Source organism: Loxodonta africana, chromosome X (assembly GCF_030014295.1).
Source record: "Loxodonta africana isolate mLoxAfr1 chromosome X, mLoxAfr1.hap2, whole genome shotgun sequence".
NCBI lineage: Eukaryota > Metazoa > Chordata > Mammalia > Proboscidea > Elephantidae > Loxodonta > Loxodonta africana.
This window is the reverse complement of record NC_087369.1, coordinates 47,288,858-47,311,306: the sequence shown is the minus strand read 5'-3', so window position 1 is coordinate 47,311,306 and position 22,449 is coordinate 47,288,858. Positions and strand designations below refer to the sequence as shown.

Below are 22,449 nucleotides of genomic sequence, written 5' to 3'. Positions count from 1 at the left end.
CTCTTTTTTTTTTTTTAATTTCGTTATTGCCTGCTATGCTGCAGCGTTTTGAACAATAAATCATAACATTGAACATCTGCAAGTGAGCATCTGAGAATGATAATACCAGCAAATTTTGTGCTGCAACATTGTATGTAATACATATTATTAGCGATAAGACGTACCAAAAGAAGACGGTCGTAAGTGTGGTTCGTAGGAATTCGAATGTGTTGTAAGTTGAGGAATATCTGTACTGTTACTAAAGATAATACTGAATGTAATACAGATAGAATACAGGTCACGTGCAAGTATGAGGGCTTATATTCAGAGGGCTCAGATGAACAGAACTTTGTTGGGGCTGTGGCTATGCGTCATACATAACTGAAAGTGAGGAGTTTCAGTTTCAAAAGGCAACCACAACAAATGGAGATTAGGGCAGTGAAACTATTTTGCATGATACTATTTTATAATGGCAGGTACAAGACATTATGCATTTGCCAAAACTCATAGCACTGTACAACACAAAGGTGAACCCTAATATAAACTATGTGATTTTATAATAATATCAGTTCATCAGTAGTAAGAAATGTGCCATAGGAATACAAGATGTTAATAATAGGAGAAACAGTGTGCAGGGGGGAAGGTGTATACGGGAACTCACTGTAATTTCTGGAGCCCTAGTGGCACAGGGGTTAAGGGCTACAGTGAGCTACAGTTGCTAACCAAAAGGTCAGCAGTTTGAATCCACCAGCCACTCCTTGGAAACCCTATGGGGCAGTTCTACTCTGTCCTATAAGGTCGCTATGAGTCGGAATCAACTCGACCATTCAATCAACCATCAACTCAACCAATCAACGGTTCCCAAAGCCAACTTTTCAGACAAAGATTAGACTGGACTATAAAACATAAAATAATACTCTTGAAGAGTGTGTTTCTTAGTTCAAATAGATACACAAGATTAAATAGGCAGCTCCTGTCCAGAGGTGGGATGAGAAGGCAGAAAGGGATAGGAGCTGGTTGAATGTACACAGGAAAGCCAGGGTGGAAAGGGGGAGTGTGCTGTCACATTATAGAGATTGCAGCTAGGGTCACATAACAACATGCGTATAAATATAAATTTTTGTATGAGAAATTAACTAGAACTGTGAACTTTCACCTAAATCACAATTTAAAAATTAGAGGAAAAATGCAGGAGTTCCACCACTCATGTTACCCAATATGTCCTTCATTCCATAAAGAGAGAAAAAGAGGGGGAAAAATAATCAAAAAAACGATTATAGAACATTTTCTGCCATATCGAAAGTACCAACCCAGTGAATGGAAGGAAAAAAAAAAAAAAACCTACAAGAAAGTACATCGCCAATAAATTTTAGAACACCACCAAAAAAGGAAGGTCCTAAAAGTCTCGTATAAGATCCTTATAAAAAGCAAACACATGAACCCAAACCCATTGCGGTCAGGTCGATTCCAACTCATAGCAACCCTATCAGACAGAGCAAAACTGCCCCATAGGGTTTCCAAGAAGCGCCTGGTGGATTCAAGGTGTCGATCTTTTGGTTAGCAGCCGTACCTCTTAATCACTACACCACCAGGGTTTCCAAGGTCCTTATGGTGCAGTGAATTACTTAATATGGCGCTTTTAGCATGGTGTTGGGACTCTCACAAGATGATTGGGTGGCTCTATGCAAATAAGGTGCTTGTGGCCTGCCAAGAGGATTGGACAGTTTACTAATAATGCAAATAAAGTGCACAGAACCTTGTGGAGATGGGACCATGCAAATAAGGTGTACAAAACCTTAACAAGGGACTGGTCAGTTTTGCCATCCCGCTAGGCTTAAAGGGAGCCAATCCCAGCAGTGGAGAGGGAGACAACACTACCACCAAAAAGAAGAGCCAGGAGTGGGGTGCGTTCTTAGGATGCAGGGTCCATGTGCTGAGAACATTCTAGGCCCAAGAGACAGAGAGCTGTAATACCAGAGACAGCAAGAAGCAGTGGCAAGCATGACAGAATCCAGCAAGAGAAACGGCAGGAGCGGAACCAGGAGACCAGCACAAGACAGCGCAGTAGGTTTCCCAGCCTGCAGAGCGAGGCAACTGCAGTGGGTGTGATGGCCCATGGAGTGAGAGAGCTGAGCACCTTCTGGCAGGAGTTTTGCTGGAGAGAGAGAGACCTGCCTGCGGGCACTGCTGAGAAGCTGTTGTGTCCGAAAAACTGTATTCTAAGTCGTTTCCTATCCTGAATTGTAACCTGTTACTTCCCTAATAAACCCCATAATCATGAGTGTGGTCTGTGAGTTCTGTGTGGCTGTTGCAATGAATTATTGAACCCAGCAGAGAAGTAGAGAGTACTGTGGGAGGAACGGTTGGTGTCAGAATTGGTAAAAAATTTGTAGGGTAGAGGTATGTTTGACCTCCACCTCATAGGAATCAGCCTTGGGCTGCTGATAATGATTCTCCTTCCCCTTTGTGAAGTTAGAGGACTTCTGACATCCACATGCCATTTTTACGATCCTCATAACATACAAACCTCACATAAAGGAACAGGAATCAAATTAGCATTGAACCTCTCAACAGAAACACTGAATGCTGGGAGACAGTAGAACAATGCCTTCAATAGTCTATGTGGAACTTGTTTTCAACCTAGGATTCTCTGTTCAGCCAAATAATCTGTTAAGTGGAAGGTAGACTAAAGACATTTTCAGATGGGCATGAGCTCAAAAATACATTTTCTATGCACAAGGAAGTACAGCAACAATGAAAAAGAAGGGGAATCACAGAAACAGAGTCCCAACACAGGAGGGAAGAGCCAGAAATTTCTGAAATAATGGCTAAAGGAAGTCACAGAATGACAGCTGCGCAGCAGTCCCAGAGAACAAAGAGTTGGATCGGGAGAAAGAGGGGAAGAGCTCTCCAGGAAAAAACTAGGACTGAGAAGTTTGGACATGTGGAAAACACTATAGATTAGTCACTGAAAGAGATATTACAGCATTTGGGAAAGAGCAATGTTAGCTAGCTAGATAGAAAACCAAGCAATTGCCTGTGGAGAATGGTGGCTTACTACTGCTAGCTCTTTAAGTTGTACCTACCACCCAGCAGCTTCTCCAAAAGGTGTGGCTGATGTTCCAGGCAATATTTCAGGATCACTACCACTAGCAATCAATATTCCCAATCTGTATGATCTTGTCCTAAAGTTCATAAAGACAAGGGCTTAGTTTTTCTTAAGATGAATACCTGGTGCCTAGAATAGTGCCTGGAACTTGGCAGAGCCTCAATAAACATTTGTAGAATAATAATAATCAGGCAAACAAAAAAACAAGGCAATTATAAACTCCAGGTAAAGTCACAGTTTGGCAGATACTCCCTAAAGCAATTCCTCCTTCTTCTTTGCTAATGGAACTCCAATTTCATTTAGGTATAGCTCAGCCTCGTCACTTCAGGGGCGTTGGGGCTCTTCCCTGACCCCCAGAGGGAGAATTCTGATTAGTCAGAGCCAATCATGGTAATTTATTCCCTTTCATGGTGACAAATAAGCAGGTGACACAATTCTGGCTGATGGGTCCAGAGAAGAAGTCTGCTGTGAAGTTTCTGGGAAAGTTATTCTCACTTTTAAGAAAAAGACAGGAAGACAGGACATTCTCTCTTCACACCAATTGATGCTCTGTAGTCTTTGCACAGTCCTTGCTGCAGTCCTCTTGTAACCATTAGAAGACAAGCCAGAGGACCAAAGCCAACAGCTGAAGGGAGCGCAGCAGAAAAATAGAAAGGACTTGAATCTTTGATGACATCATTGAGTCACTAAATTAACTACCTCTGGAACTTCCGCAGCTCTGGACTTATTGTTATATGAGATGACAAACCTCATTATTGTTTAAGTCATTTTGAGTTGAGTCTTCTGTCACTTGTAGCAAAAACATTCTAACGGGCATATGCTGTTGGTTGGTTACCCATTCCCAATCCCCTTCTCCGTTATATTATAGAGGCTGGAAATGTCAGAAATGTGCTTTCCCGGTTTCCTTTGCAGCTAGGAGCTCATATGACTCAGTTCTGGCCTATCAGATGTAAAAGGAAGTCCACTTGGAACTTTAGGAAAGGAATCCCTCCCCCCAACACACACCCAGCAAATTAAAAAAAAAAAAGAGGAAGGTATGGGAGGAGAAAAGTCTTTTTCTTCCTGATTTGAATGAAGTGGTGTGAAGATTTGACTCTCGGAGCTGAGTCAACCATCTTATGACTATCAGGAGCAAAACTGGATAAGAAAACCAGGAAACTGAGGATAGCAGAGCGGAAAGGGGGAAGGGACTGGGTTCTAACGACGTTGCTGAGCTTCTGACCTAAACCTCGGCCTACTGTAAAGATGGCGTGGTGTTAGCCCTCGTCTAACTTCAGGGGAGGAGAAAGAATCATCAGGATCAGCAGCATCAGCCCAAGGCTGACTCCTATGAGGTAGAAGTCAAACATACCTCCTCTCTCGAACTTTTTTTTTTTTTTACCAATTTTGACACCAGCTGTCCCTCCCCATGGCACTCTCTACTTCTCTGAGTTCAATACTTCATCACAATGGCCACACAGAACTCACAGACCATATTCACAGTTATAGGGTTTATTAGGAAAATAACAGGTTACAACTCAGGATCAGAATCAACAGGCTACAACTCGAGATCAGGATCAGGAAGCATGTAGGCAAAGTCTCCTTTCTTCAGTGCAGGACAGCTCTCTCAGCTCCTCTTGGCTGTGCAGGGTTCATCTCGGCCCCCTGAGGACAGGCCTCTTCCTAACTCCCTCAGGACAGGCCTCCACTCTTGGTCCTGAGTCCTCAGCCAGTCGGCCTCACTCAGGCCTGGCCTCTCCCCTGCTTAGGCAAGTTTTGCAAAGCTTTTTAGCTCCACTGGTAAGTACCTGGAGGCACCCACTCCACCAGGAAGCCTTCCGCTCAAAGGCTCTCACCATAGCCGCTTTGCTCCATAGGCCAGGAAACCCACTGAGCCACCTTGCACCAGTCTCCTGGTTCCGCTGCTGCCATTTCTCTGCCACTTCACTCTGCTGTGCTTGCTGCCGCTTCTGGCCTTCTCCTGTGTTACAGTTCTCTCCGTCTCCTGGGTCTAGGAGGTTCTCAGCTCAGGTCCAAAGGAAGCACTCCATTCCCAGATCTTCTTCTCGGTGGTAGTAGAGTCCCCCCTCAGCCACTGGGATTGGCTCCCTTTAAACCTATGCACTTTATTTACATAGTCCCACCCCCTTCAAGGGTTCCATACACCTTATTTGCATTATTAGCATGCTGTCCAGTCCCCTTGATGGGCCACAAATGCCTTATTTACATAGTCCTACCCAATCATTTTATGAGAGTCACAAGACCATGGTTAGAAGGGCCATATAAAGTAGTTCGCTGCACCGCACTTGCCTACTTCACCCTTCTTGTTAAGTAAGCAAGAAATAGTCTTCTGTTCCAAGCTACTGTTACTGAGGTATGTTTTCTGTTACTTGCAGCTTGGAGCATCCTTACTGATAATACTCACATTTACAGAATTGTTTAAGAAAGGAGATGTGGCTATAGAGAATGATCAAGCTCAGCAGTGAATAATATTTGCATGTTCATAATAATATAAATGGCGACTATTGATTTAATCAAAAATTGTAAAATAACTCTGTTGGGAGAATAGAGGGAGGAAAAAATGGGACCAAGGTGTAGGAACAGATCAAGTCCTCATCCACCATGGCAAGAAGCCACAGGTAATGTTGAAACTTAAAAAATAAAGCATAGTAGTTTAAGTGTATTATTTAGAAATATGGAGATATATACCAGGAGAAAGAACTAAAAGGGCTAAAAGTATTTGCTTTGGAAGAGCAGAGAGGGAGCTGGGGCAGGCCAGGGCAGGGTGATGCTGTGATTCATTATAAGCCTTTTAGATCTATATGACTCTTTTAAAAGAATGAACACATATTTCTGATAAAATCTTAAATTACTTTTCAAATTAAATTAAATAATGTTAACAGATTTGGAGAAGACAGATTTCACAAATAAAACCTTGCCAATCCCAGACAGAGCCGGAGAAAAATGTAGAACAAAATTCTAACTCAAAAAGAAAGACCAGACTTGCTGGCCTGACAGAGACTTGAGAAACCCTGAGAGTATGGCCCCCAGACACCCTTCCAGCTCAGTAATGAGGCCACTCCTGAGGTTCCCCCTTCAGCCAAAGATTGAACAGATCCATGGAACAAAACAAGACTAAAGGGGCGCACCAGCCCTGGGGCAGGGGCTGGAAGGCAGGCGGGAGCAGGAAGGCTGGTAATAGGGAACCCAGGGTTGAAAAGGGAGAGTGTTGATATGTCAAGGGTTGTTCACCAATGTCAGAGAACAAGGTGTGTACTAACTGCTTGATGAGAAACTAGTTTGTTCTGTAAACCTTCATCTAAAGTACAATAAAAAGATAAGTAAAGCCTTGCAAAGAGAAACAAACTAACAACAACAGAAAAGAATGAGTGATTACATCATTGAGTACTCGTTAACATGCTCTAATGTCAATTAATAATTATTAAAATGGGTGCAAGTTACAAGGACAAGGCTGTTAGAGTTATGTGGTGACTTGTATTTGTGGTGAACATAGGAAATGTAGAGATAAAACCCTGAAATTTTAGCTTCCAGTTCAAGGCATCAACTTACTAATTTATAGATACTAGTTTTGTGCTTATCACATGCTTAGTCTTATACTTGAATCTCTTTGGATCCATGCAGTAAAGAAGCTCAACATCTCAGCTGGGGATCCAAGAGTAACCAACAAATATAAATCATAGAACCACACAAGAGAGGGCTCAACAGGGGAAGATGAGTGAGCATTGGTATGATCAGGTATGGCCCTCTGAACAATGTGGGATTGACCTGGACTATAGAGGTCCAAGAAGGAGTGTCTTAGTTATCTAGTGCTGCTATAACAGAAATACCACAAGTGGATGGCTTGAACAGAGAGAAGTTTATTTTCTCACAGTAAAGTAGGCTCGAAGTCCTAATCCAGGGTGTCAGCTCCAGGGGAAGGCTTCCTCTCTCTGTGGGCTCTCAAGGAACATTCTCGTCCTCAATCTTCCCCTGGTCGAGGAGCTTCTCAGACACAGGGACCCTGAGTCCAAAGGATGCGCTCTGCTCCCGGTGCTTCTTTCTTGGTGGTATGAGGTCACCCCTCTCTTCTAGCTTCCCTTTCCTCTCTTGTGAGATAAAAGTGGTACAGATCTCATCCCAGGGAAACTCCCTTTACATTGGATCAGGGATGTGATCTGCTAAGGGTGTTACAATCCCACCCTAATCCTCTTTAACATAAAATTAGCATCACAAAAGTGGAGGGCAACCACAAAATACTGGGAATCATGGCCTAACGTAGTTAATACACACATTTTGGCGGGGGGGGGGGGGGACATAATTCAATCCATGACAAGGAGGATGGGATTTCAGGTAAAATAAATTAGACAAACAATGTAGGAAAGGCTCTTAACATATAGAATTCTTCTAATAAAAAAGAAAAAGACCAAGAACCCAGGAGAAAAACAGGCAAAAGCTATAATCAGATATCATTCATACACACACATACACATACACACATACACACAAAAGAAATGCAAATAGATCTTAAATATATGAAAAGATTCTCAGGCATAATATCCAATAAGTTTCATTTTCATGTATCACATTAAGTTTCATTTTCATCTATCACATTTAAAAAAAAAAGTTTGATAATACTGGGTGTGGCAGGCAGAATTCTAAGATAGCCCCTCAATCTCCTGCCCCCACTTGTACATGCACCTTCTCCCAGTTACTCAGTCAAATACTAATGTAGATACTGCTGTGAGGGGATTTTGCAGATACAATACCTAAACCAGGTGACAGTAAAATAGGGAGATTAGCCAAGTAGGCCTGACCTAATCACACCAGCCCTTTAAATCTGGGTCTTAGAGGTCAGAGACAGGGAAGTCAGAGATACAAACAGGAGGCCGATTTGACCTGCCCTTGTTGGCTTGAAGATGGAGGGGGCCGCGTGGCAGGGAATGCAGGCAGCCTCTAGGAACTGAGAGTGGCCCCCAGCTGACAGCCAGCAAGGAGAGGAAGGTCTCAGTCCTATAACCACAAGGAACTGAATTCTGCCAACAACAAGAATGAGCTTGGACACAATTTCCCTCCAGAGCCTCCAGACAAGAACTCAGCCCAGCCAACACCTTGATGCACTGCCAGAAGAATGAACAAATCAGTTTTGGAGGAAGTACAGTCAGAATGCTTCTTAGAAGCGAGGATGGCGACACTTCGTCTTGCTTACTTTAGACATGTCATCAGGAGGGACCAATCGTTGGAGAAGGACACCAGGTTTGGTAAAGTAGAGGGTCAGTGAAAATGAGGAAAACCCTTCATGAAATGAATTGACAAAATAGTTGCAACAATGGGCTCAAACATGCCAATAATTGTGAGGACGATGCAGGACCAGGCAATGTTTTGTTCTGTAAGGTAGCCATTAATCAGAGCCAACTAGATGGCAACTAAGAACAATAACAAAAAGCAACCCTGAGCAGAGAGCCCAGCCATGGCACGCCAGACTTCTGACCTACAGAACTGTGAGCTAATAAATGTGTGTGGTTTTAAGCTGCCGAGTTTGTGGTAAAGTTGTTTACACAGCCACGGAAAACTAATACTGTGTTTAAAAGGGCGTGGGGAATCTGGTACATTCATTTATTGCTGGTTGGCCTGTAAAAAGGGATAACCTCTATAGAGGGCAAATTGGTAATATCTATGAAAATGTAAATTGCTCATCCCTTTGACTCAGAAACTCCACCTTCAGGGATTCATCCTACAGATGTATTCAAATGTGTGCAAGATGATCTATAAACAAAGATACATTGCAGCACTCTTTGTAATAAAAAAAAAAATAGCATGCGATTATATACAACCTAGATATCTATTGATAGCACACTAAGATAGTACACTAGTCAAGTATATAATTGTAGAGCCTCCAAAATGAGAACGCTCCAGATATGCTGATTTAGAAAGATCTTCAAGAATTATTGTTAGGTAAAAATGTGAAGCTTAGTATGGCGTATAGAATGCTACTCTTTATATGGGGGCAAAAAAGAAAACAATATTCTGATACGTTCGTAAGTGCAAAGGATATCTCTGGAAGATACACAAGAAAGAGGTTGCCTTTGAGGAGGGGACTGGGCAACTAACGGGCAGGGGAGCAAGGAGGGAGACTAAATGTTTCCAGTTTACCTTTGTTTTATTAGGAGAATATGCAAAAGGAAGAAAGAACAAGATCAGCTCTGCCTTTGTGCGTACTTGAAGAGAATAAACCTACATTTCTTTACAGAAAGGGAGGAGAAGAAAGGGAGGGAGAGAGAGAGACAAAAGGAGGGAGGAAAGTGGAAAAAAGCAGGGCAAATTGAGAATCCTGAAGCTGGGAACAAGACTGACAGCCACTTCCCCTCTGTTCACTGAATACTGCTCTTCCACTCTGAATCAGAAGGCAGTGGTTGTTCAGTAGTAGAATTCTTGCCTTTCGTGGTGAGGGAGACCTGGGTTTGATTCCCAGCCAATGCACGTCATGTGCAGCCATCACCTGTCTGTCAGTGAAAGTTTCAGCTGCGCTTCCAGGCTAAGACAAACTAGGAAGAAAGCCGTAGTGATCTACATTCAAAAAAAAATGTGGATCACAATGGTCTCATCCAATTGTGCATGGAGTCACATGAACCAGCCCATCACTAACAACAGCAACTTTGTATCAACTCTGTGGCTCATTTTTCAGGCAAATGTCCACTTGCAAAGGGGCACAAGAGGCTCCTGCCGCCTCCGTGTGCTGACTGTGCACTGACCTGGCTCGCAGTAGGTGCCCAATAAATATTTACCGAGCAAGTAAGTATTAAGTGGGTGACTACATGATGATTTATCCTTTTTTTTTCCCTTGAAACACGAGGCTTGAACATATGGTTTTGTTTCTATGTTTGTTAAAAGATTTCTAAACTCTTACTAAAAAATTAGCATTTCGATTTTTTTCTAGTAGGTGCCGGTGGGGAAAGAATGCTGGGTAGGGTGCGTGCTCTGGGGAACTGATTCTGAAATTGAGAAAAGACTTCAAGAATGGAATACAATAGGCAAATGCATAGAGACAGAAAGCAGATCAGAGGTTACCGTGAACGGAGGGAGGCGGATATGGGGAGTTAATGCTTAATGGCTACAGAGTTTCTATTTGGGGTGATAAAAATTCTGGAAACAAATCCTGGTGATGGTTTCACGTGGTGATGGTGAATGTAATCAATGCCAGTGAATTGTACACTTAAAAATGGCTAGAAAGATAAATCTTGTAGGATCCCACTTACATGAAATATCTAGGAGAGGAAAAGGGTGGGTGGGGAGGGGAAAGGGGAGGTGTTACTTAAGGGCCACTGTGTCTCTGTTAAGGGTAAAGAAAAAACTTGGAAATGGACAGTGGCGATGCTGGCACCACATGGTGAATACAATTAATGTCACTGAATTATACATGTAAAAATGGTTGAAATGGCCAATCTTGCGTTATACATATTTCACCACAATAAAATTTGTTTTTAAAGGCCCAAAATATGGTTAAAATGGCAAATTTTATGTTATCTAAAAAATATTTTACCATAATTTTAAAAAGAATGGAATACAGCATAGAGGCATAGCACCAGGCTCAGACGCCACCCAGACCTGGCTGCGCAGAAGGGTCTGAGCCCTGCCTGCCCCAACAACTCTTACAAGCACCCTGCAGTGTAGCCATTCTGAAGGATTTTCCGAATTCCCTGTTTCCTCACACTGACATACCTTTCCACTCATTGGTCCCTGCACCTGAGCCCAACCCCTTCTTCCTCTTCTTTCCCGACCACCTCAGGCTTCACGTCTGACTTACTTCACAGCTTTCAGTTTGGTGAAACTTTCATGATCAACCTAGCCTGGGTTGGGGGCCCCTCTGTGCACCCAGGGTCTCCATTTTCATCTCTATTGTCTTCGCTGTGTTCCCCCAAAAGCAGGTCCTGAGACAAGGACTTGGGGTGCAGGTGATTTATTTGGGTGGTGACCCCAGAAATCACAGTGAAAGCGTGAGGAAAGTGAGACAGGGTAGGGAGGAAAAGCCAATAAAGGGCGACTTTATGAGCAGGTTACCACTGTGGGCAACAAAGGCTCAATCCTGCTGGGATTGTCTGAGAGACCGTGTGGAGCCTGCCTCAGATTGTCCCACTGGAGGACCGGGAGGCCGACGCATTTCTCCACCAGCTCCCGTCCCCCATGCCTAACTCCCTCCCACCCCTCCTACACTTCTGGGTTACCCCTCCAGTAGCGCCTCTCTCTCTAAGAAGCTGAGAGAGGCCAAGACTTGAGAAAGGAAGTGGCCAACTGCCTGCTCCAGCTGCAGATGAACTCAGGTGGCCCAGGGATACAGGGCTAGCCCACGGCATCTGCTACATCTCTCACAACATTTTTCACACTGAATTATAATTTCGTTTTCATTTTCTTTCCCCCCAGGAGACTGCATTTTTCATCTCTATATTCCCTGCTTCAAGCAGCTGGCTTGGTATACATTTAGCGTTCAAAAATGTTTACTGAATCAATGAATGGACGCGTGAACAAGCGCAGAGTTTATGTTACTGAGTACCGAGGGAGAAAATAGATGTTTGGTGTGCTAGGATCAAACTACCGTGACTTTTACTTTAGTAATTTGAGGTAATAACTTTCACACACAAAAATTGGCAGAAAACATACAGTTTTTGTCCTTTTGTGACTGACTTGTTTCACTCGGCTTATTGTTTTCAAGTTTCACCCGTGTTGTAGCATGTATCAGGACTTCATTTCTCTTTATGACTAATATTCCATTGTATGTAGGTACCACATTTTGCTTATCATTCATCTGTTAGACATTTAGACTCTTTCCACCTTTTGGCTAGTATGAATAGTGTTTATGTGAAATATCTAGAAGAGGCAAGGGTATAGAGACCAAAGTATATCAGTGGTAAACAGGGGCAGGGGGAAGGGAAGGGAAAAGTGGGACTCATTACTTATGGGACACTGAGCTTCTGCTAAGGGTGATGGGAAAATTGTGGAAATGGATGGTAATGGTGATGGTTAACCACATGATGAATGTAATTAATGTCACTGAATTGTACATGTAAACAATGTTAAAATGGCAAATGTTTTGTTACACATATATTTACCACAATTTAAATAAATAAATATGGGCGGAAAACAAAGGAGTTTCAAAACATAAAAATCTCGAAACAACTTGATAAAGGAAACTATTTCATCTACATGTGGTGTCACAAGGATAAATATATCATATGAAAACCCTTTGTTATCTCTGTAATACTTGCAGCATCCAAGAGCCTTAAAAAGAGCCTGCCTCAGTATTCCCTTCTCACAACTAGGGACTTTGGAAAATGCGAACTTCCCTGTAAACCCAAAGAGAAGGATTGTTTCTTTTTGTTTTCCTTTTTTAATCCAAGTGCTAACGAAAGTAACCACCAGGACACAGCTAAAATGACCCCGACAGGAAGAGCAAGTAGTAGCAAGTCGTGGGGAAATCAGGCGATATGTGCGTAACCGGGGCCTGCTCTGGTAATTGCCCGCACACGCCCTCCTGACCCAGTTCACAGATCTGCACTCGGCAGGCCTGGCCACGCAAATGACCTGCCTACCCGCCCCTGGTGTGCCCATCTGGGCACCTCTATGGCCTCAGCCACGCTGGCACCTGGATTGGGCCACTCTGTACAGGTTGCCTTGCAAGTAGAAGGGAACTGAGTTGCTCTCATGCCCTCTGGCCTGGAGCCAGACCCTGGGCTCCCTGCTGTTGGGGAGAGCTCCCTGGGCTATTGAAGGCACTGACTCACCTGTTCCACCTATAGTAAATATGGAACCTACCAGGTAAGGGCCTGGCTGGAACCCAGAACGGAGACCTGCTTTGCTGTCAGGCTGGGATCCCACAGGAGTGCTCTTGTCTCAGCAGAAAATAGTACATTTAACTCCTGGAGAGATGCTCTTGCCCACCCGGAAATTTAAAGGAGCACACAGTGCTCAGAGGCATACAGTAAGCACAGCTCTTTCAACAGGGATTAGCCTAATTTGGTTTCCTAGTGCAGTGGGTGTGTATTAAACACTTAGGGAATTTAATGTCATTGAAACTCTTGCCTCCCTGGGCTTCTTTGACACAGCACATTTCCAGTTCTCCTCCTACACTTCAGGTCTCCACTGGGGACTCCTTATCTTGCGTCCTTCCTTCTGTGGGGGTGAAGGTGCCCCCCAGGGTTCTGTCCTAGTCTGTCCTAATTATGAGTCTCCCCATCCTGTTCATCACTGAGCTAACCTAAGCTTGGCTTCAAGGATCACTTTTTGAGAGCTGGAACTAGAGTTCATCTTTGCACCAGTCTATATTTCCCAGGGCAGAACTTTCTAGGTGCTCAAGAGATGTTGACTCCTAAATTCCTACCCTTAGCCTGATTCTTTCATCTTTGCCTAACTCCAGCCAGAAGAAAACTTTCTGTGTAGGTCACACAGCAACAGAGAGCAATTCTGGATGGCTACATTCCTGCTCTCCTCGGCCTCACCACGCTGCACCTACAAGCCATTCCCATGTGGCCCCAAGGTGTAGAGGGGGACAGTGTGGGATACAGTCTCCTCTCAGGGTCCAAAATATGAACCTGGCCAAAGATCAACTGCTTATGGCTTCCCTTTTATCATATCTAACTTGCGACCCACTTCTCTGTACCGAAGCCCAGAAAGGTGACCTTGGGACCCACTGCCACGCCTCTCCTGGCCTCACCTCCATGTTTCTGCCCATAATTCCTGGGGGCCAGAGGGAGCAATCTTTGGGCTTTCACTTCCTCCTTACACTAAGGCAGCAAGGCTCGTGGCCTTACTAATGGTGAAATCCATATCTTCTCTCTATAATGGAAGAAACATTGTGATCTGAGTTCTCCAGAACAGACTTTTAGTTTGACAAAGAAATTAGGAAAAGCTTTCCCTGCTCCCAAGCAGATGGCTCCTCTGGCTGCCCAAGGAGAAGGTCACACATATAGGAACACAAAAGAGAAAAAGCTCATTCATAGTTTTCAAAGTATTTCCTCTGTTTCACATGGATTTTCGGTTGTTTGTCATGACAACCTATGAGGTAGTTAGTTACTCGTGGTACTTGAATTTGACACTTGGGAAAATTAAAGCACAGAGGGGTCATGTGACTTGCCCAACATCACATGGCCAATAGTGGTAGAACTGGGATTTAAACCAGGTCCTGGTGGAGCACAGTTCTACTCTCACACACATGGTGTCACCATGAGTTCGAGGAGACTCGACAACAAACTTTCAGCTTTCACTTCCTCTAGGTCATATCATCCTAGTCTAGGTTGGTGGTTGATTGGACTCCCTCCAGAAACAGCCCTGTTTCCTCCTTTTGTGCCCATCCTCATGTAGGCTTCCCTTTGATTCTTCTCTTTTCTTCATTCTGGATTAGCCAATCTCTCACCTATTTCCTCTTTAAACTCTGAGTTTGCTCTTTCCTCTTCTGTCCACTGTCAAGACTCGGGCCTTGACACTCCTCATTACATTTCTTGATTCCTGCCCTAGCTTCTCAATCAGCATTTTATTGCCAGTCCTTGCATCTTTATATCGATGCCAGGGTATTCCTTCTTGAATTCCGCTTTGTTCCCTCATTCTGTGGCTCACAGTTGTCTTTGGCTCCACATCAGCCACCACAATGCATCCAGGCTTTCAGACATGCCCCCAGCCCACCTCTCCTAACCTGTCTTCCTCAACTCCTCCAGTTTCACCTTCCAGGTTAGTAAGACCAGTCTCCAAACCATACCCCGTACCTGCCCTGGTCATTCCTACTTCCAAATCTCAGCAGGGGCTGTTCTGCTGCTGGAATGTGTCCCTTCTGTCTTTGTAAATCTTACCCATCTTCCAAGACTCAGCTGACTTCTCTTCTCTCCCAGGACACCTTTGCCACACACTGTCCCCTCTCTCTCTCTCTATCTGGAACTTCTTGTGTACTTATCTTTAGGACCATGCACTCTGGCCCTTGATTGTTCTTGAATTGGCCGCTGTGTTTCGGCAGTGTGACTGTAAGCTCTTCAGGGACACACACGATGGCATATGCTTCCTTGTAAACCACCCTCTCCCCAAGGTTTAGTGTAATTTGCTATAAATGCTGACACTCAGGCCCCATCTCAGACTTGCTGAACCAGACACTCTGAGAGTGAGCCCAGGCATATGTATTTTTTTTGTTTTTTTGGCAACAGTTTTATTGAGGTATCATTTACATACCATGAAATCCACCCTTGTAAAGTGTACAAGTCGATGGGCTTTAGTATATTCACAGAGTTGTGCAATCATCATTACTAATATTAGAACATTTTTATCGCCTCAAAAAAAATTCAGTATCCATCAGAAGTCACTCCCTATTCCACCCTCCCCCAGTCCCTGACAACCAGTAATCTACTATCTATCTCCGTGGGTTGCCTGTATTGAACATTTCATATAAATGGAATATGTGGCCTTTTATGTCTGCCTTCTTTCACTTAGCATAATATTTTCAAGATTCATTCACGTTGTAGCATGTATCAGTACTTCATTTTTTATGGTGAAATGATATTCCACTGCATGGATGTGCCACATTTTGTTTATCCATTCATCTGTGGCTAGACATGGGTTTTTTCCACTTTTTTGGTTATTATGTATAATGCTTCTATAAACATTTGTGTATAAGTTTTACGTGGACATATGTCTTCATTTCTCTGGGTAGATGCCTAGAAGTGGAATTGGTGGGTCATACGGTACCTCTGGAAACCCTGGTGGCATAGTGGTTAGGTGCTATGGCTGCTACCCCAAAGGTCGGCAGTTCGAATTCACCAGGCGCTCCTTGGAAACTCTATGAGGCAGTTCTACTCTGTTCTATAGGGTTGCTATGAGTTGGAATTGACTCAACAGCAACGGCTTTGGTTTTGGTTTTTTTCTTAATGTACCTCTATGTAAGGAGCCCTGGTGGTACAGTGGTTAAGCGCTTGACTGCTAACCAAAAGGTTGGTAGTTCGAATCCACCAGCCGCTCCACGGAAGAAAGATGCGACACTCTGCTTCCGTAAAGATTTACAGCCTTGGAAACCCTATGGGGCAGTTGTATTCTGTCCTATGAATCGGAATCAACTCGACAACAATGGGTGGGTATGTTACCTTCTGAGGAACTTCCAGGCTGTTTCCCAAAGAGGCTGCACCATTTTACAATCCCACCAGCAATGAATGAGAATTCCAAATTCTCCACATGCTCAGCACGTGTATTTTTAATAAAGTTTGGGCATCCCTATGCTAAGCTCCGGGAGCCCTTCTTATCTACCATCCTGAGAATTACCTGGGACTGCTCTGAGGTGCGGTGTAGATCTTCCACTTAGAGCCCCAAGGTGAGGATGGTGGAAATGGCACGCCTTTGGGTGTGAGCACTGTCAAGAAATGAATCGTGGCAGGCCCAGTACTAAAATGAAAGGCCTCAGAAACTGAGTGACTAGAGATATTTCGGAGAAAGTAGCTGAGGTAGGAGGAGGGCTTGAAACCAAGCCAGGTTCTGACTCAGCTTTTGAGTTATGATTTGACCAGGATTGGGTCATTCAGCCTCCCCATGACAGCTCTTATCTGTAAAACAAATGTTTGTATCTGCTCTCTATCCCCACCCACAGAAGGGTGCTGTGAGGTTAAAATTAGCTAATTGAAAGCATCTGGTGTGAGTTCTGGGTCGATCCTACGTATAATTATGGTATTATCTCAGTCTTGTCCTCGGGTGGGAACCGGAAAATGTGGTCGAAGGGACGGGCGACGCCACAATTTTCAGGACAGATACAGCAGCTCGTATTCTTTTGGCTCCAACAGGAGTGGTTTCGATCCCTGCTTCCTCCCCGCCCCTGTGGTTTTAAAGGACTAAAATAAACAGGAAGTTTCTATTTCATCCAGATCTCACTAAGGCTTTGGGGTCATGTGACTTAGGCACCCTGGTTCTTTATCTCTCTAGAGGGACCTTCTATGCCGAGGTGTGGCTACATTTGTACTCACAACAAAGCTTTGTCTTTTTTTTCCCCCTAAATAACTTCCTGTTTAGAGGTGGTTATAGTTATTCTCCCACTTTTACAACACCATGAGGAAATGTGCTAAAATCAAAGGGCTGGAATTCATGTCAAAGCCCAAATCAAGACTAAGAAAGCTATTTGTGTCCTCAGAGGCTGACAATTGTGACTCAGAAGCTCAGTTCCGGGGAACAACAGGAAGTCTTTTTTCTGAAGAGTGAAACCTTTGTTGTTTCAGTGCCCTGTGTCATCAACCTGTAAAAGCCATGAGGCTAGGCTGCTTCTTTCTTTGCCCTATGCTGCACAGGCTCCCTCTGGGGTAGGTCAGAGCCAAGACAAGGTTATTTTTTTGTCCCTCGGCTTGTCATCAAGTGGCAGGGAGGGTTGAGCCAGGGCCATGGTGTGTGCCTGCCCCGACGTCAGCCAAAAAATGGGAGACGGGTAAGTGCTGTACACAGAAATTTGGGGGTTGCTTCCTCACTGCCACGTGGAGGTGAAGAACAGCAAATCCCCGAAATGGGTCTACACGGAAATGTTCACTGAGAACAAACAGCTGTTCCCGGGGAACAGTCATCAGATGATCCTCAGCTACGCTGTGAGATGAACAGATGGTGTGAGTTCATTTGTGGCTTTGCAATTAAGGCCGTTATTAAAATGAAAAAAAAAAAAAAAATGAAAGGACTCCTCATGGGCTGCTGCCTCAAGTCTTTGCTATGTCTCTTGTGTCGCTTCCTCATCCAGATCTCAGTAATAAATAAATAAGGCCAATTGACTCTCTGATCCTTTCCTTTAAAGAAATAGGATGAGTCGCCCAGCTCCTGAGCAGCTAGCGAGAGCGTGACTAAAGGGGGCTCTGGCCTTGAGGAGAAACCAGGCTTGGGCCTCTAACCTAGGCCTGCTCCGTATTCCTCAGACTTCTGAGAACAGCGGTTCCAGTTCAGGTGGGGGCTCTGTTCGTGACAGTAGAAAGAGAATTTCGTAAGGAAGCCTAGAAATTTCCCAGAGCTCTGAAGAACAGTGAGCAATAGGATCCTGGCCCCATATGGCACGCTGGGTCATCCCTGGAGGACAGAGGCCCCCAGGGCCGTGTCCTGAGCATACAGCCTATTTGAGAAAGTGCTTTATCCTGGAGGGAGAAATTCGCGTGAAAGCTCATGATACACCTTGTGTTTGCCCTGTGCTTGCTCAGGAAGTCCTCAAATCTTGCCCAGACCCAGGCCAGGATAGGGTGGTGGCCCCTGAGCACACTCACACTGACCTCCATACCAGGCCTTGCTCTTGTGCAGTAGGCTGCCCTACCCACCCAGTTTGACTGGTTGGTGACTGCTCCTTCCCCGGAGGCAGTTTCTAGCCTGGCATTAGCATCCGCGCATCTGGTACTGACAAGTGTCAGGCTCCAGGGCATTGTCCAGAATGTTGATGGTTGGGAGATGGCTCCGGAAAATGACTGGAGTTAAAAAAAGAACTTGCTGGTCCCTCTCACTACCCCCATCCTGGCTCCCCGCCTGGCTGTGTAGAAAGGGGGACAGAGTCTCATTTTCCAGGAAGTCAACACATTGGCTAATGATGCTAGCTCAAGACAGAAGGCTCTCAGCCACCACTCTATGGTGAGGGCAGCACCATCCTAGTCTCAAGGAGGTACTGGCACCTGGGCAGGTCTCTTAGCCCCTCAGGCTGATGTTCCTCAGTGGTGACATGGGCAAATAATGCACGGCTGTCCTGAGGTTGTCATGAAGACACAAGGAGGCAATGTGAAGGAATTCTCAGGGGTGCCGAAAATGTTCTGTAGCTTAGTCTAGGTGTGAGTTACCCAGGTATATATATTGGGCAAGATTCATTGAGCTGCTCACTTAAGATTTACGCACTTTGTTGTTGTTGTTAGCTGCCATCTAGTCAGCTCCTGATTCACGGCAACCCCATGCACAACGAACTGCTGTGATCCATAGAGTTCACACTGGCTGATTTTCAGAAGTAGGTCGCCAGTCCTTTCTTCCTAGTCTGTCTTAGTCTGGAAGCGCCACTGAAACTTGTTTACCATCATAGCAACTTGCGAGCCTTTATGGACAGATGGGTGGTGGCTGGGCATGAGGTGGATTGGTGGGAAATTGAACCTAGGTCTCCACACAGAAGGTGAGAATTCTACCACTGAACTATCAGTGTCTCAATTTGTGCACTTTGCTGTATATAAATAATATCTCAATAAAGCACTGCTGGCATGAAAATGAGCAAAAATGAGATAACAGTTGTGCAAAAGCACTTTATAGACTTACTGGTCTTACAGAGAATGGAGAACCCCTGAGACTATGGCCCCTGGGGACCCTGCTAACTCAGAACTGAAGCCACTCCCAAAGTCCACCTTTCAGCCAAAGATTAGACAGGCCTATAAAACAAATAACACACACGAGGAACTTGCTTCTTAGTTCAATCAAGTACAGGAGACCGTATGGGGAACACATGCTCAAAAGCAAAGACGAGAAGGCAGAAGGGACAGGATAGTTGAATGAATGGACACAGGAAACCTGGGGTGGAAAGGGAAAGGGCCAGAGTGCTGACAAAATGGGGGCATTGCAACCAATGTCACAAAATAATTTGTGAATAAATGTTTGAGTGAGAAACTAATTTATATTGTAAACTTTCACCCAAAGCACAATTAAAAAACAAACAAACAAAAACCTCTTGCTTTGAAACATTGATAATTCTTGAAGCTGCATGCAGGGCCACGGGGTTTCACTTCACGATTCCTTCTCTAGTCTTGTGTTTGTTTGAAAATTCTATAATAAAAACTTTAGCCTGCATTGTAATTGTTCTCAATAGCAAAAATTCTGGAAACAACCCAAAATGTCCAGCAATAATAGAATGGATTAAAATAATAGAATACATAGTGATATTTATGAAATGGAATACTATACAGCAATGAAAGTTCAGGAACAAGCAAAGCTAGTATTTAGCACTGCATACCTGGGTGATAAAATTGTAAATGAAACAAGGAAGGGGTAACAATAAACATTAGTATTATATTTACTTTTAGGTAAGAGGGGTTTGCGATTAGGAAGGGATATATGATCAGCATCTAGGATGCTAGCAAAGTTGTTTCTTGTCCTAGGAGATGTTATATGGATACTTGTGTTATAACTGTTGGTTTAATTATATGACTATGTGATATGCACTTTTCTGTATTTTTTTTTTAACCCAGCATTGTAGGGGTTTAAGCGGGAGAATAATGTGACCAGATTTGCCCTTTAGAAAGATCACTGTGACTTCAGGGTGGAAAATAGATTTGAGGGTGAGAAAACCCAAGAGGCATGGACCAGTTTAGAGGCTGCTACAGCCATTTAGGTGAGTAGCTTAGATGGCTGCAACCAAGGGAGTGGCAATAGGGATAGGGAAAATTGGGTGAGTCTGAGGAGAACTAGGGCAATGGAGTCAACTGGAGACAGTGATTTGGGGGACGTTGATGAAACGGCAGGAGTCCATCAGTTGACGCACTTGGCTGCTAACTGAAAGGTTGGAGGTTCAACTGCATCCAAAGGTGCCTCAGAAGAGAGGCCTAGCAACCTACTTCCAAAAAATTAGCCATTGAAAATCCTGTGGAGCACAGTTCTACTCTGATACACATGGGTCAGTCAACTGGACAGCAACTTTTTTTTATTTTAATTTTTATTGTACTTTAGAGGAAGGTCTACAGAGCAAACTAGTTTCTCATTAAACAGTTAATACACATATTGTTTGTGACGCTGGTTGCCAACCTCATGACGTGTTAACACTCTCCCCCTCTCAACCTTGGGATCCCCATTACCAGCTTTCCTGTCCCCTCCTGCCTTCTCATCCTTGCCCCTGGGCTGGTGTGCCCCTTTAGTCTCGTTTTGTTTTTATGGGCCTGTCTAATCTTCTGATGTTTTGGGGTCTGGGTTAATCTTCTGCTGAAGGGTGAACCTCAGGTGTGACTTCATTCTTGAGCTGTAAGTGTGTCCGGGCGCCATACTCTCGGGGTTTCTCCAATCTCTGTCAGACCAGTACGTTTGGTCTTCTTTTGTGAGTTAGAATTTTGTTCTACATGTTTCTCCAGCTCTGTCCAGGACCCTCTATTGTGATCCCTGTCAGTGTGGTTGTTGGTGGTAGCCGGGCACCATCTGGTTGTGCTGGACTCAGTCTGATGAAGGCTGCAGTAATTGTGGTCCATTAGTTCTCTGGACTTCAGTTCTTTCCCTTGTGTCTTTGGTTTTCTTCATTCTCCGTGACGGCAAGTGGTTTTTTGGGGGATGGAGGGGCTGGGGCAACGCAAGAAGTCAAGGATGCCTGTGCTGGCCCCAAGCACTGTTATGAGCTATATAATCCTTGTTTTAGTAACATAATCCTTCTCCTTTAGTGCCGCTTTAGCCCACACAGGGGCCTGGAAACAGCATGACCTTTGCCTCTATTTCAAATTGTTTCTGCTGGGAGAAGACAAATATGCTTCAGGATCCTCAAAACATTGAGTTCGAGCACACATGGCAATTACGCAGCATTAGCAGTGTGGAGAGAAATCAACACCATAACACAACGCAAAACTAGTAAATGTTCCTACCACTCCACTTGTAAGCGAAGTCCTAGGAATTTATCCTAAGGGAATATTTTCAAAGACTTTTTATGATGGAAAATTTCAATACGGTAAACACTCAAGTGCCCCTCAGCCAACTCCAATAATTGTCAACTCATGGCCAAGCTTGTTTCATCTATATCCTGACCCATTCCCCCCACCTCCATCCCCACCCCCTCCACCAGATTCTTTTGAAGAAAATCGCAGAGATCATTCATTTCCTTTCGTTGGTAAATATGTACAGTGAAGCCTGTGAAAGCTTGAACCTGTGTAAGGCAAATATTTTCCGTAGAAAAGTGTAAGACTGCACCCTGTCAAAGGTGGAAAACTTGTGAGACACGAAAAAACAAGGCAGTCCCATCAAGTTCCACCACCCCCCACAAAGTAACTGCAATACCATTATCACACTTCAAAGAAACAAACTAACTATAATGCCTTAATATCAATGTGCTTGTGAGAATTAAGGAGCCCCAGTGGCACAGTGGTTAAGAGCTCGGCTGCTAACCAAAAGGCCAGCAATTCGAATCCACCAACCACTCCTTGGAAACCATATGGGGCAGTTCTACTCTGCCCTATAGGGTCACTGTGAGTTGGAATGGTTTTGTGAAAATTAAGGACCGCAATGTTTGGCTCATAGAGATAATTTAAAATTAAGAGTGGCAGTGGTTAGTATTGAGTCATCGGTTCTTTTTGTTGTTGTTTTGTTTTTCTGTTTCTTCTTTCTAATTGTGGTAAATATATAGTAAAACCTGCAAAAGCCGGAAACTGCCCAAGAGATAAAACTCAAGTATTTTCCACTAAAATGAGCGATAGAGAAGTGGT

General features: G+C 44.2%; 1 protein-coding gene across 5 annotated transcripts in view; it reads right to left on the bottom strand.

Moving 5' to 3' along the window:
• Positions 1–22,449, bottom strand: part of DDX3X (DEAD-box helicase 3 X-linked) — a 43,578-nt gene continuing 21,129 nt past the window's right edge. For 3 of the 5 annotated variants that reach the window (XM_064278165.1, XM_064278167.1, XM_010597745.3), the window contains exon 18: positions 1–21,484. The gene's annotated coding sequence lies outside the window, so the exon portion shown is untranslated. The remainder of the gene's footprint in view (positions 21,485–22,449) is intronic. The other 2 variants (XM_064278166.1, XM_003417980.4) reach the window with 1 other exon arrangement.